The sequence below is a fragment of the Leucopleurus acutus genome, assembly GCF_964270905.1.
Source record: "Leucopleurus acutus genome assembly, chromosome: 20".
Classification (NCBI taxonomy): Eukaryota; Metazoa; Chordata; class Mammalia; order Artiodactyla; family Delphinidae; genus Leucopleurus; species Leucopleurus acutus.
The window spans coordinates 22000654-22013125 of record NC_139162.1 but is presented as its reverse complement, the minus strand read 5'-3'; the positions used below and the strand labels follow the sequence as shown (position 1 = coordinate 22013125).

At 35.6% G+C, this 12472-nt stretch overlaps 1 pseudogene across 1 annotated transcript in view; it reads right to left on the bottom strand.

The window, feature by feature from the left end:
* The window catches only part of LOC309977060 (eukaryotic translation initiation factor 4 gamma 2-like), a 49694-nt pseudogene extending 41627 nt beyond the window's left edge, over positions 1 to 8067 (bottom strand). Inside the window, exon 1 of the transcript in view lies at positions 8029 to 8067. The product of the transcript in view is annotated as a eukaryotic translation initiation factor 4 gamma 2-like (transcript). The remainder of the gene's footprint in view (positions 1 to 8028) is intronic.
* Positions 8068 to 12472: the final 4405 nt, after the last annotated feature.

Here is a 12472-nt window from a genome sequence, read left to right as displayed (position 1 = left end):
AGTGCTTGAGAGTCCACCTGCTGATGCAGCGGACGCCGGTTCGTGCCCCGGTCCGGGAGGATCCTGCGTGCCGCGGAGCGGCTGGGCCTGTGAGCCATGGCCGCTGAGCCTGCATGTCCGGAGCCTGTGCTCCGCAACGGGAGAGGCCACAACAGTGAGAGGCCCACGTATCGCAAAAAAAAAAAAAAAAAAGTAGAAACATGCTAGAATCTGATGTAACATTTTAGTTACTTATAAGAAAACAGGAATTATTCTCCAGTAAAATCTTTATCATAATGATGAAATAAATATAAAGGAAAAACATAAATAAATAATAAATATTAGGGGAAAAGCAAATAATAAATAAATATTTATTTATTATAAATAAATTTATGTTATAAATTATAAAATTTATATAATTATATTTATATAAGTATATAATATATATTTATATAAATTATGTAATTATAATTATAGAATATAAATTATATATGGTATAATTATAAATTATAAATAAATTATAATTTATTGTATATATTTATATATAATATAAAATAAATTTATTATAAAATAAATAAATATTAGGGGAAAAACAAACGAACTCTTGGTTCAAAAACCAGAGAGGTGTTAACAAATACCAAAGGACTGAGGATACCACCCCCGATGCTGGTATTAAATATGTGCATATCACTGCTACACTAAACATTACCTAGAGATCAACGTTTTGTTTCCAAACCACCCTCATACAGATACCCGGAATTGCTCCTAAGTATGAATAGTCCCAAGCTCTACCCAAACAAGTAGTAACGAAACCTAGAGGGGCAAGATAGGGGTAGGGGATTAAGAGGTACAAACTATTATGTATAAGATAAATAAGCTACAAGGATATGTTCTACAGCACAGGGAATATAGAAAATATTTTATAATAACTTTAGATGGAGTACAATCTATAAATATTTTGAATAACTAGGCTGTACACCTGAAACTAATATAATACTGTAAATCAACTATACTTCAATAAAAAACTAGAGAATCAGTACACAAATCATCAAGTATCCAGATGATTCATATACAGGTTCATTTTAAGAAACACTAGAATATGCTCTGAGCCCAGATTGACTCTCGTGATATTGGAAGGGTAAAGTAATTATGAAGAACAATCAATTCATTTCTTATCTTTTTACACCTGTTTTTTAATTGCCTTATAGTTGATGCACAATATTATATAAGCTTCAGGTGTACAATTTTTAAAGTTTATACTCCATCTGTACTTATTATAGAATATTGGCTATATTCCCTGTGCTGTACAATATATGCTTATATCTTATTTATTTATTTATTTTTTAAAAGGAACATTTATTTATTTTTTGGCTGCGTTGGGTCTTTGGTGCTGCACGTGGGCTTTCTCTAGTTGCAGGGAGCGGGGTTTACTCTTCGTTGCAGTGCGCAGGCTTCTCATTGAGGTGGCTTCTCTTGTTGCAGAGCATGGGCTCTAGGCACGCTGGCTTCAGTAGTCGTGGCACACGGGCTCAGTAGTTGTGGCTCACGGGCTCTAGAGCACTGGCTCAGTAGTTGTGGTGCATGGGTATAGTTGCTCCGCGGCACGTGGGATCTTCCTGGAACAGGGATCAAACCCGTGTCCCCTGCATTGGCATACGGATTCTTAACCACTGTGCCACCAGGGAAGTTCTAGCTTATTTATTTTAAACACAGTAGTTTGTACCTCTTAATCCTCTACCGATATCTTACCCCTTTCCCCTTCATTTCTTATCTTTTTACCTGGAATATAGAAAAAATTTTCTATCAATAACTGCAGTGTCCAGTGGTTACAAAATATTCTATTCCAAGCTAACTTCTAAAGCAATCCTTCCAAATTATCAAGTTATCCCACTACCTCCTCTTCAATCTAGAATTTGCAATAATAAAAGTACACAAAGCATATCAAAATTCTTTAAGTAAAAGGCACAATGTTTATGCCAATTAGCTGTGCAAAAGAATCAGCATCACTCTAAGCAGCTGGTACACATGGAATGTGAAGTGAGATTTCTTTTCCACCTGATCAAATCCTGGAGAAGGCAGGGCCAAAGTGGAAAGAGATAAAGCTACGGAGCCCAACACATCAATGTTTGTGTCCTGGCTCTGCTATTTGCAGTCTGAGCTGCAACAAGTGATTTAGCCTCTCTGAGCTTTAAAATACTCTGAAAATTTGAGACTAACACTCACTTCTTTGTAGGAAAGATAATAATATTAGCTAACATACAATGAATGCTGACCCTGGGCCATCCTCCAGAGTAATAGCTTTATATGTATATATAATTACATTTAATACTTGCTGAAGCCCTTTTTTTTTTTTTTTCCCGGTACGCGGGCCTCTCACTGCTGTGGCCTCTCCCGTTGCGAAGCACAGGCTCCGGACGCGCAGGCTCAGCGGCCATGGCTCACGGGCCCAGCCGCTCCGCGGCATGTGGGATCTTCCCGGACCAGGGCACGAACCCATGTCCCCTGCATCGGCAAGCAGACTCTCAACCACTGCACCACCAGGGAAGCCCGCTGAAGCCCTTTTCATGGGTACTACTATTACCTATTACATTTGCATGTTACAGATGAGAAAACTGAGGCATAGAGTAATAAACTAATTTCACAAAGAGACAAAGATAATAAATTGAAGATCCTAGTTCTGGTCTTAGCAGTCTCATTCCAGAAAAGAAATGTTTGGATATTGAAGTATAGGTGTTATTGCAATGAATGGATTTATGGAATGCCCCATGCACATCGCAAGATATAAAAAACACTAAGCTACTTGTCTTTCTCTGTTACCTTTTTCGGATTAAACTGAACTACCAATGACAGATAAATATTGTTAGTCTACAAGCAATGCCAATTCTAAACTCTTATTCCAAATGACTCTCTTAAATTGACAATGTGTACTCCCTTTCAATGAACTTTTAGTCAAGCAAAGCAGTAAACCAATGCCTTCCTTACAAGTAGGCTTTATATAATTTCACTGGAATGTGATAAAACTGGAATATATAGGGAGTTTGCCTATGTTTCACCAGCACAGATTTAAGTGCAAACTTAGCATTTTAGTTAGCCCCAAAAATGGAAAGTAGGAAAACAATGTATGAAGTTAGATAATTACTGAAGTTGTAATGCTTGAAATTCAAGATTTTTGAATGCTCTGTGTGTGTGTGTGTGTATGAGTGTGAGTGTATGTGTGTGTGTGTTAGACCTATAAGCACCACTGATCCAGCATTTATTATGCCATTTGACTATCCAGAGACCCAGGATTGATATTATGTGAAGCACTTGACAATTCAAGTAAAAGATAATGTGATAGTTTTCCAAAACTGGTCAATAATAAATGAATTTAGAATTTAAATCAAAACAATGGATTTCTCACAGTACATTATTGATAAGGCGCACTTATTCTAACAACGTTTTCAAAGGATAATGCATTATTTACTGCCACTACTAATAAAAACTCCAATATAAATGAAAGTATTAAACTAAAAAAAAATAAAATAAAATAGGTCTGAGCATGGTAAACATTCCGCAGGGTAGTTTATTTGGAATTTGGGTAGAGAAAATGTGTAACATGATTTGCTTCACAAATTCCTGATTCTTTTTTACATTGGTGAGTAAAACGTACGTTTCCTATAATGACTTAAGTGCTATAGCCTAACAGTAAAATGTCCTATAACTATTCCATATGACTTCTGGTACATACTGCTGATCTGAATAATGCAATATGAGAAAGTGACAAGTAACTTTTCATAGTAATAAAGTTATATGAGGACAGAATACTACTTTAAAGATTTATTTCAGAATTAGAAATTTTACTATGATTTTTATTTTTTTCCCAGGAGTGTTTTGATTCTTTCACTTTAAATTCCATATCTAAAGAAATGCAGGACTCATAAAAGTATGCTGACTAAACTTGTTTGTTGAATGAATAAATGAATGCATGCATGGTTACTGAAAGAAGAAAAACAATGGAGGAAGACAGAGAGATTTCAATGAACATACAATCATAAATAAAGATACAAATTTAGCATGGAGTGATGCTGATTCTTTTGCACAGCTAAGTATAAACTCTGTAAACCATTCTCATTCCACACTATATCCCCATACTACTGACCATACCTCCTGGCAACCACTAATCTGTTTTCCATTTGTAAAACTGTGTCTTTTCAAATATGTTATATAAGTGAAAGCATCTCTTTTGCGATTGGCTTTTTCATGCAGCATAATTCCTTACAGATGCATCTAAAGTGTGGTGTTTATCAATAGTTCATTGCTTTTTAGTGGTGAGTAGTATTCCATGGTATGTATATACCACAGTTTATTTAACCATTCATCTACTGAAGGGCATTAGCTCTGATTCCAGTATTGGCTATCACAAATAAAGCTGCTATGACCATTCATGCACAGGGTTTTTTGGTGTGTGTGTGAAGATAAACTTTCATTTTGGATGGATAAATACCAAGGAGTGGTGGAATGTATGGCAGTTGAATGTTTAGTTTCATAAGAAACCACCAAAATGTGTTCCAGAGTTGCTGAATCATTTTACATTCCCACCAGTGATGTATAAATGATTCAATTTCTTCACAACCACACCAGCATTTTGTGTTGTCATTATTTATTATTTTATACATAGATGTGTAGTATATGTCATTATGGTGTAAATTTGTATTGTTTTGACGGCTAAGGATGTTGAACATCTTTTCATGTCATTATTTGCCATCTGTCTATTCTTTTCAGTGAAATGTCTGTTCAAAAAAAAAGTATTTCTGTTAAGGTTTGAGAGTTTTAAAAAATATATTTTAGATACTACTCCTTTGCAAATATTTTCTCTCAGTCTGTAGGTTCTCTTTTCATCTTATTTACATGGGTTTCACAAAGTAATTTTTTTTTTTTAATTTTGAGGAAGTCCAATATATCAATTGTTTCTTTCATGGATCATGCTTTTGGTATCAAGCCTAAGCACTCTTTGTCTAGATAAGATTCTAAAGATATTCTCCTATTTTTTTCCTAAATTTTTTACAGTTTTACATTTTACATTTAAGTGTGTAATTCACTTTGAATTGATTTTTGTATATGGTGAGAAGTTTAGGCCAGATAGATAGATAAATTGATTGATTTTGCCTCTATACATCCAAATGTTCCAGCACCATTTGTTGAAAAGACTATCCTTTCCCCATTAAATTGTTTTTTGCACTTTTGCCAAAAATCAGTCAAGCATGTCTGTGTGATTTTATTTCTGGGTTCCCTATTCTACTGGCCTATATTTTTTCCTTCCACTACTTCTATACTGTCTTGATTACTACAGATGTATAGTAGGCATTAATATAGGGTAGAATGATCCTTCTGTCTATGGGCAGCATGTTCTATACATGTCAGTTAGATCCTACTGGTTAATTGCATTGTTTAGAGATTTAATATTCTTACTGATGTTCTGTCTAGTATTTCTGTCAGTTCCTATTATAGAGATGATATATTGAAGTCTGCAACCATAATTGTTTATTTGCTTATTTCTGCTTTACGCTCTTTCCATTACTACTTCATGTATTTTGAGCGTCTATTGTTGATGATACCCATTTAGAATTGCTATGTCTTCCTGGTGAATAATCCTTTTGTCATTATGCAATGCCCCTCTTTGCATGTAGTAATTTTCTTTGCTCTGAATTCTACTTTATTATGTATTATTATTATAATTCCCATTTGAAAAATACTATATGCATGTTAAACTTTTGTTCCATCCATTTACTTTTAACCTACATATATCATTTAATTTGAAGTTAGTTTCTTATAAGCAGGCAAAAATTGGGTCATATCTTGTTAACTGCTCTATCATTCTCTCTTTTGATTTCTGTATTTAGATTATTTACATTTAAGATAGTTACTGGTATGCTAGAATCATATCTGCCATTTTACTAATAGTTTTTGTTTCCTCCAGTTCTCATCCCTCTTTTTTCTTGCTTTTTCATGTGTTACTTGATTATTGTATAGGATTCCATCTTGATTTATTTGTAGTGTTCATGAGTGCATCTCTCTGTGTAATTTTCACAGTGGGTGCTCTGTGTGTTACAATATACATGTATAACATCACAGTCTATGAATATCAACATTTTACCTCTTCAAGTCAATATAAAAATCTCACTTTCACTTAGGTCACTTTACCTTCCTCACTTTTAAATATCTTTGTCTTGAGTATTAGATGATGTAATAATTTCTGCTTCAATCATCAAATGTGATTTATAAAACTCATGAGGAAAAGAACAGTCTACATTATGTACCTATGTTTCTGTTCTTCCATTGGTTTTTCCTCCTACCTGATGTTCCATGATTCTTTCTTTTATTATTTCCTTTCTGTTTGAAAAACTTTCTCAGCCAATCTATAAAGGTAGGTCTGCTAGCAATAAATTCTTTTCATTTTCTCCAACTGAGAATTTATCTCTCATTCATTCTTGAAGGGTAGTTTTATCAGAAATAGAATTTGTGGTTAACAGTTCTTTCCTTTTGCCACTTGAAAAAATATTGTGCCACTTTCTTTTGGACTCCAAGGTTTCAAATGAGAAATCCACAGACATTGAAATGGGGTTTCCTATGGATAATACTGTTTCTCTTTTCTGCCTTCAAGGTGTTTTCATCGTCTTCAGCTTTCAAAAGTTTACTTATTGTTGTTGGCATAGGTTTCTTTGTGCTTACTTACCTTATTGGGGTTTGCTTAGCTTCTTGGACCTATATGTTGGTTCCTTCAACACATTTTGGAAGTTATCAGCCATTATTTCTTCAAATATTATTTCAGCCCCACTCTTTCTCCTCTCTTTTTGATACGCTAGTAATATGAATATTGGATTTTTGTTTTTGTTTTGCTTTGTTTTTGTTCCACAGGCTCCTGAGACTCAGTTCAATTTATTTTCCAGTATATTTTCTCTCTTTTGTTTCAAATTGGGTAAATTGTACTGATCTGCTTTCAAGTTTGCTGGTTCCTTTATATGTCATCTCCACTCTACTACTGAGCCCATTTGGTTAATTTTTTTGTTATTTCTGTTGTTGTATTTTTCACTTCTGTAACTTTTATTTGATCTTTTTAATATAACATTTATTTCTTTGCTATAATTTTTTTCTATTTTTTCATTTGTTTCAAGAAATTTGTAATTGCTTATTATAACACTTTTGTAAAAGAAGCTTTAAAATCCTTGTTGGATAATTCCAATATTGGATTCATTTTGGCATTAGCATTAATTTACTATCATTTCTCATATAAATGATTTTCTTGGTTCTTGGTATGAAGGGTGATTTTTTATAGTATTCTCAACATTGTGTCTGTTAAATTTAGCAACTCATTGCCCTATTTAACTCTTTTTTTCTTTAACTCTTTATTTTAGCAGGTAGTCACCATGTTTAGGTTTATCACACAAGTCTTGGCCTGCATTTGTGGACTGTGGTTCCAACGGCACTTTAATTTCCAGAGCCTTGTTTGGTTGGGTGTTTTTTTGTTTTTGTTTTATTCTTAGTTTATTAGGTATCAGCAGGGCTCCTACCATAGATACAAATGGGATTTCCCCATCTTGGGCTGCTGGGTACCTTTTCATGGGGGAGGGATGTGGTAGGAAGCGCTTAGCAGTTTCCCCCTCCCTCAGCTGCCTGGTTGCCTCTGAAGGGACAGGGGCTCTCAGACCCTCTGAGTCAAAAAGCATTTCTAAAACAGGCAGCTTGCTACTGCTAGCTCCTTCTTGCTGATTCTGCGTATGCACTCCAGTACCTCTGAAGAGGAGTGAAGTTTTCTATTTCTAGCCACTTGCTGTGGTTGTGTCATCCATTGCTTATGTCCCACCTCCAATGTCTCTGGATGATGTTGAGGGGCTGAACTGAGGGGAGAAAAGACAGTCTCAGGACTGTGTGGACAAAGAGACTCCCAAATGGAATTTCCTTTTCTGACTAGATCCCTTCAGCCTATTCTATCTTCCTGCCTCAGTATTTCTCAGTGGGAAAGTAGAGTCTTAGGCCCTGCAGTATAGGAGAGTGCTTTCTCTGGACACTTACTGTTGTCAGAGCTCCTTGTAGATCTGCCTTGCTGGTCATGTTTGTGTTGAGTTCTTCTGATATTGTCGTAAGTACTCTGCTAGATCCAGGAGAGGGAGGAACTTACCGGGGACACCTTCTATGGCTTGCCTGGGGGTCAGAAAATGTCAGGGCTTAGTAGGCTTCTTCTGTTGGGGTGGGGCAAAATTAAAATGCCTGTTCTTCCAGTCCTGGGGTCCCAAACCAGCTCAGCTCCTTCTTACCATATTTTCAGAGTTCTCCTATTGTTGTTGCCTGTGTTATTTCCAGGGTTTATATTGTGTTTAGCAGAGAGCAGAAAGATACAGGTTTATGCCATCCTGTCTGAATAGGAAGTTCCAAAAATATCCATTTTTATTCTTAAAATAAAGATGGATATTACTTTTCCTTATTAACAGTGACAGAAACTCAGGTACAAAAACATATTCTATTTGTTCAAGGTCATGAAGTAATAAGCAAAAGGCAGTAGAGGTAATAAGCTTGATCTATCTACTAAAGGGCAATTTTTTTTCTTTTCCACGTCCTCTTTTTCTTTGTACATGTAAACTGAGTAATAAACAACAACAAAGAGCAAGTTCTAAGAAACTATTCTTCACCTAATATCATTTATCTGAGGGGGTAAAAAAACTATGTAATTAGAAGTGTTCATTAAGTTGTGCCATGGCAAACAGAGGCAAAGGCAGTAAATGGAAAACAAAGGCTTTCCAAGAAATGCCAAGCAAAGGCAATGAGGACAACTGTAAAGTATACAGGATTAAAGAAAAGCAGCATTTTGAAGGTCAGGTATTGTCTTGGCAAAATGACTGGCTCAGTTCTGTTGCTAGTTCCTTGGCAGCCCCCTGTCCAAATGTGTTTTCAAGACTAGCACCCCAAACAAGAGAGGCACATTTGGCCTGGGAGCTTGCCAGAGAGCAAGGACAGCTGAGTTGATTTTACGCTATCATTTTGGAAAGAGTAAAAAAAAAAAAGAGAGTTGATTTTAGGCTATCATTTTGGAAAGAGTAAAAATGGCTGTTTCTTTGTCTTTCTCTGCTAGATATTTCAGATGCTGGCAGGAGGGCAGTCTGGAACTGACAACACCAGCTGTAATTACTGAGGAGACACTCTGTAAGAATATGCTTTGTTTTGTTTTGTTGTCTTCAAATACCAAAGGCAAATAATGAAGTGTTTACGAGAAGTGAAAGATCATCCCTCACTCCTTTTCATGTTGATGAATTCCAGCATAAGTAAAAGAGATAATCCAAGCTATAGAGTAAACATGAATGAGTTCCAAATACAGGCCCCAGATAAATGGAGGGACAGAGGAAGGATGTAAGAGGACAGGGACAGGGAAATACCTGGGGTGGCCCACTGGGGATGGGGAAGCCCGATTTCAGAACTTCCTCTTCTCCTGGTGTGTGAGAGATGAAATACAGAAGCAATTTTGTATCTCTTTAATTTTTTTTTTCCTAATGAAAAGGAAATTTTTAGAAAATGACATGGAGATATTGACTTGCAGTGTTTTATCTTATTAGCTTCCAAGAATGGGATGGGTGCCTGCCAATATGACAGAAAGTGCTTAGTTATCCTTTCCTTCCTAAAACTAGGATTTGACACAAACTCTTTTCTCGCAAGGCACATATGTCTAATAGACAGTGTTTTTGCTCCAAGGCAATTATCTGTCTGGTGAAAAACAAAACAAAACAAAACAAAACAAAAAAACATGGGATCTGTAGAGGGAAGGAGAGGACATCTAATATTTATTGAACGCTTACTGTGTACTAGACACTGTACCTACAACATTTCCCTGAACTGACACTATTTTGCAATGGGATCACCCAATTATCTAATGAGCAAATATCAACTCAAAGAGTTGTCTAAAGTCGTAACTAGTAAGTGGTAGAGCTAAGATCTGAATCAGGACTTTCATTCAATATTCTTATTCATATTGAATAAATTTTTATTCCTATTGAAAAAAATTATTATTCATTTAAAATATTGAATGGAAACTGTTTTCTATTTTATTGCAGAAATCACAGAGCTTTTAATATGCCAATATGAACTAAATATATCATAAAAAGGAAAAAAAAACTAAAAACTTTACCAACAAAAAGTGATCTGACTTTGGGACATTCCCCCCCAGAAGCACCTATGGTTCCTGGAATCAGTGATGGAACAAATTTTGGGAAATGTTGGTCTAGGTGATTAGTATTATAGGAGACTCAATCACCAATTCCAGCTCACCCAACTATTTCCTTTCTGAAAATGTTCTCATGTTTTTACGATGCTTTAGGGTTTTAAAAACACATTCACTTCCATCTGTTTATTTTCATTTCACAAAAATCAGCAGAGACTAGAATGCTTAACCTCACTTTGGAGATAGGGTAGTCATCTCAAGAAAGTTGAAATCCAAGGTCACAGTGTTCTTTTTCAGGAAGTCTTTCCCAACTTATCACAGAAGACATTATTTTTTCAGTTTTATTCATCATATTATCCATGTTCTCACTCAACAACTCTGGTAGATTGGAGACAACAGAAAAAACTGGAGACCCAGAGACTTTTATTTGTCACGGCTCTGCCATTCCCTACCTCTTTGATTCTCAGAATTTATACATTGTAGTATGTGGAAGTAATAAATACCCTTTGAGTAGTTTTGAGAATGTAATGAAACAAAACATGAAAAGTCTGAAGAAAGTACTAAAAAGATATTAGTACCTCTCCCCATTCTGCCTTTTTCTTCTCAGTGTTTACAGATGGCTCCCACATGGCCCATGGCTTTGCACACCTCTAAGATATTTAAGATCACATGGATGTTTATCCACTATAGTTTACTGACTATCACAATTGGCTCAGCACTAATTTGAGAAGAAGGTGGTGGCAGTGATAGTGTTTTTGACAATTATTATTATTAATTTTAAAAGAACACAAAAGCAGGGGACTTAAAGAGGAGAAATAAATGGATTGAAGGTTTCATAACTTGAGACAAAATATTTAATTAAGTCCAGCACTACATTCTTTGAATGCAACTATTCAGAAACTACAATTGATATATTTTTATCTTTCTCTCTGCAGGTTCCTTCCCCAATACTTTCTCCCCCACCCCCATCCCCTAGTCTTTCTCTCTCAATTCTAAGAGAAGTTTGAGTCTTACTATCACAGGTGAGATCACTCATTAACTACATCAGGATTTTATTTGTACCTGAGGAGTTGTAATTTCACCTCACAATCCCCCAACTTTTCCCCTATACATCTCAATAAAGAAACTGTAGACTACATACTTCCTAATTCAATTACAATCTAAATACCAGATAGAATATCTAATAATAACCTGTGTATTATTTAATAAAGTTTATCTATAATAATATCAGTAATAAAATATAGCAGCTATCAGTTATTAAACACCTACTATGTATATTACTGTGCAAGTGCTTTAATACAAATATCTGTAATTCTTTTTCTTTTTTAATTAATTTTTATTGGAATATGGTTGCTTTACAATGTTGTGTTAGCCTCCACTGCACAACAAAATGAATCAGTCATACACATACAGATATCCCCTCCCTTTTGGACTTCCCTCACATTTAGGTTACCACAGTGTACTAGGTGAGGTTCCCTGTACTATACAGCATGTTCCCATCAGTTGTCCACTTCATACATAGTATCAATAACGTATATGTGTCAATCCCAGCTTCCCAATTCCTCCCACCCCACCCCTTTCCCTCTTGGTATCCGTACATCTGTTCTCTACATCTGTGTGTCTACATCTGCTTTGCAACTAAGATCATCTACACCATTTTTCTAGATTCCACATATATGTGTTATTATACAATATTTGCTTTCCTCTGTCTGACTTACTTCACTCTGTATGACACTCTCTAGGTCCATCCACATCTCTATAAATGACCCAATTTCATTCCTTTTTATGGCTGACAAATACCTGTAATTCTTAAGGAAAGCAGGAAAGGTAAATCCTATTGTCCCTTTTTATGCTTAAAGTAAGAAAGACTGAGAGAATAAGTGAACTAGACTGAAAAGTCAAAGTTATGGGGGCCAAATTCGGATCTGTATGATATGATGCCTGTGCCTTTCGTTCCATCCCATCTGGCAACACCCTTGATCACTAGGAGTCAACCTGAATTATGCCAAATTGTATTTACATAATTGATAGGACATAGACCTTCCTCTGAGCAGTGTCTCTCATTACAGACTTAAGAAAAGGGTGGTAAAATAGTGGTTGAATTAAAATACTATTGGGAGTGTCCACAATTGTTTTAAAAACTGGTTAATCAACTGATCACTTAATGGATTGCGGTGTCAATCCCAGTGGATTGGGATCCCAATTGGAATCCAGCTACACTGTTTGCTGATAACAAGGCAAAGACTACAGTTAGGGCCTTTGTCTGCCTTTGTCTCAATGTCAAGACAAGGGTTATAGCTAACGGAGTCA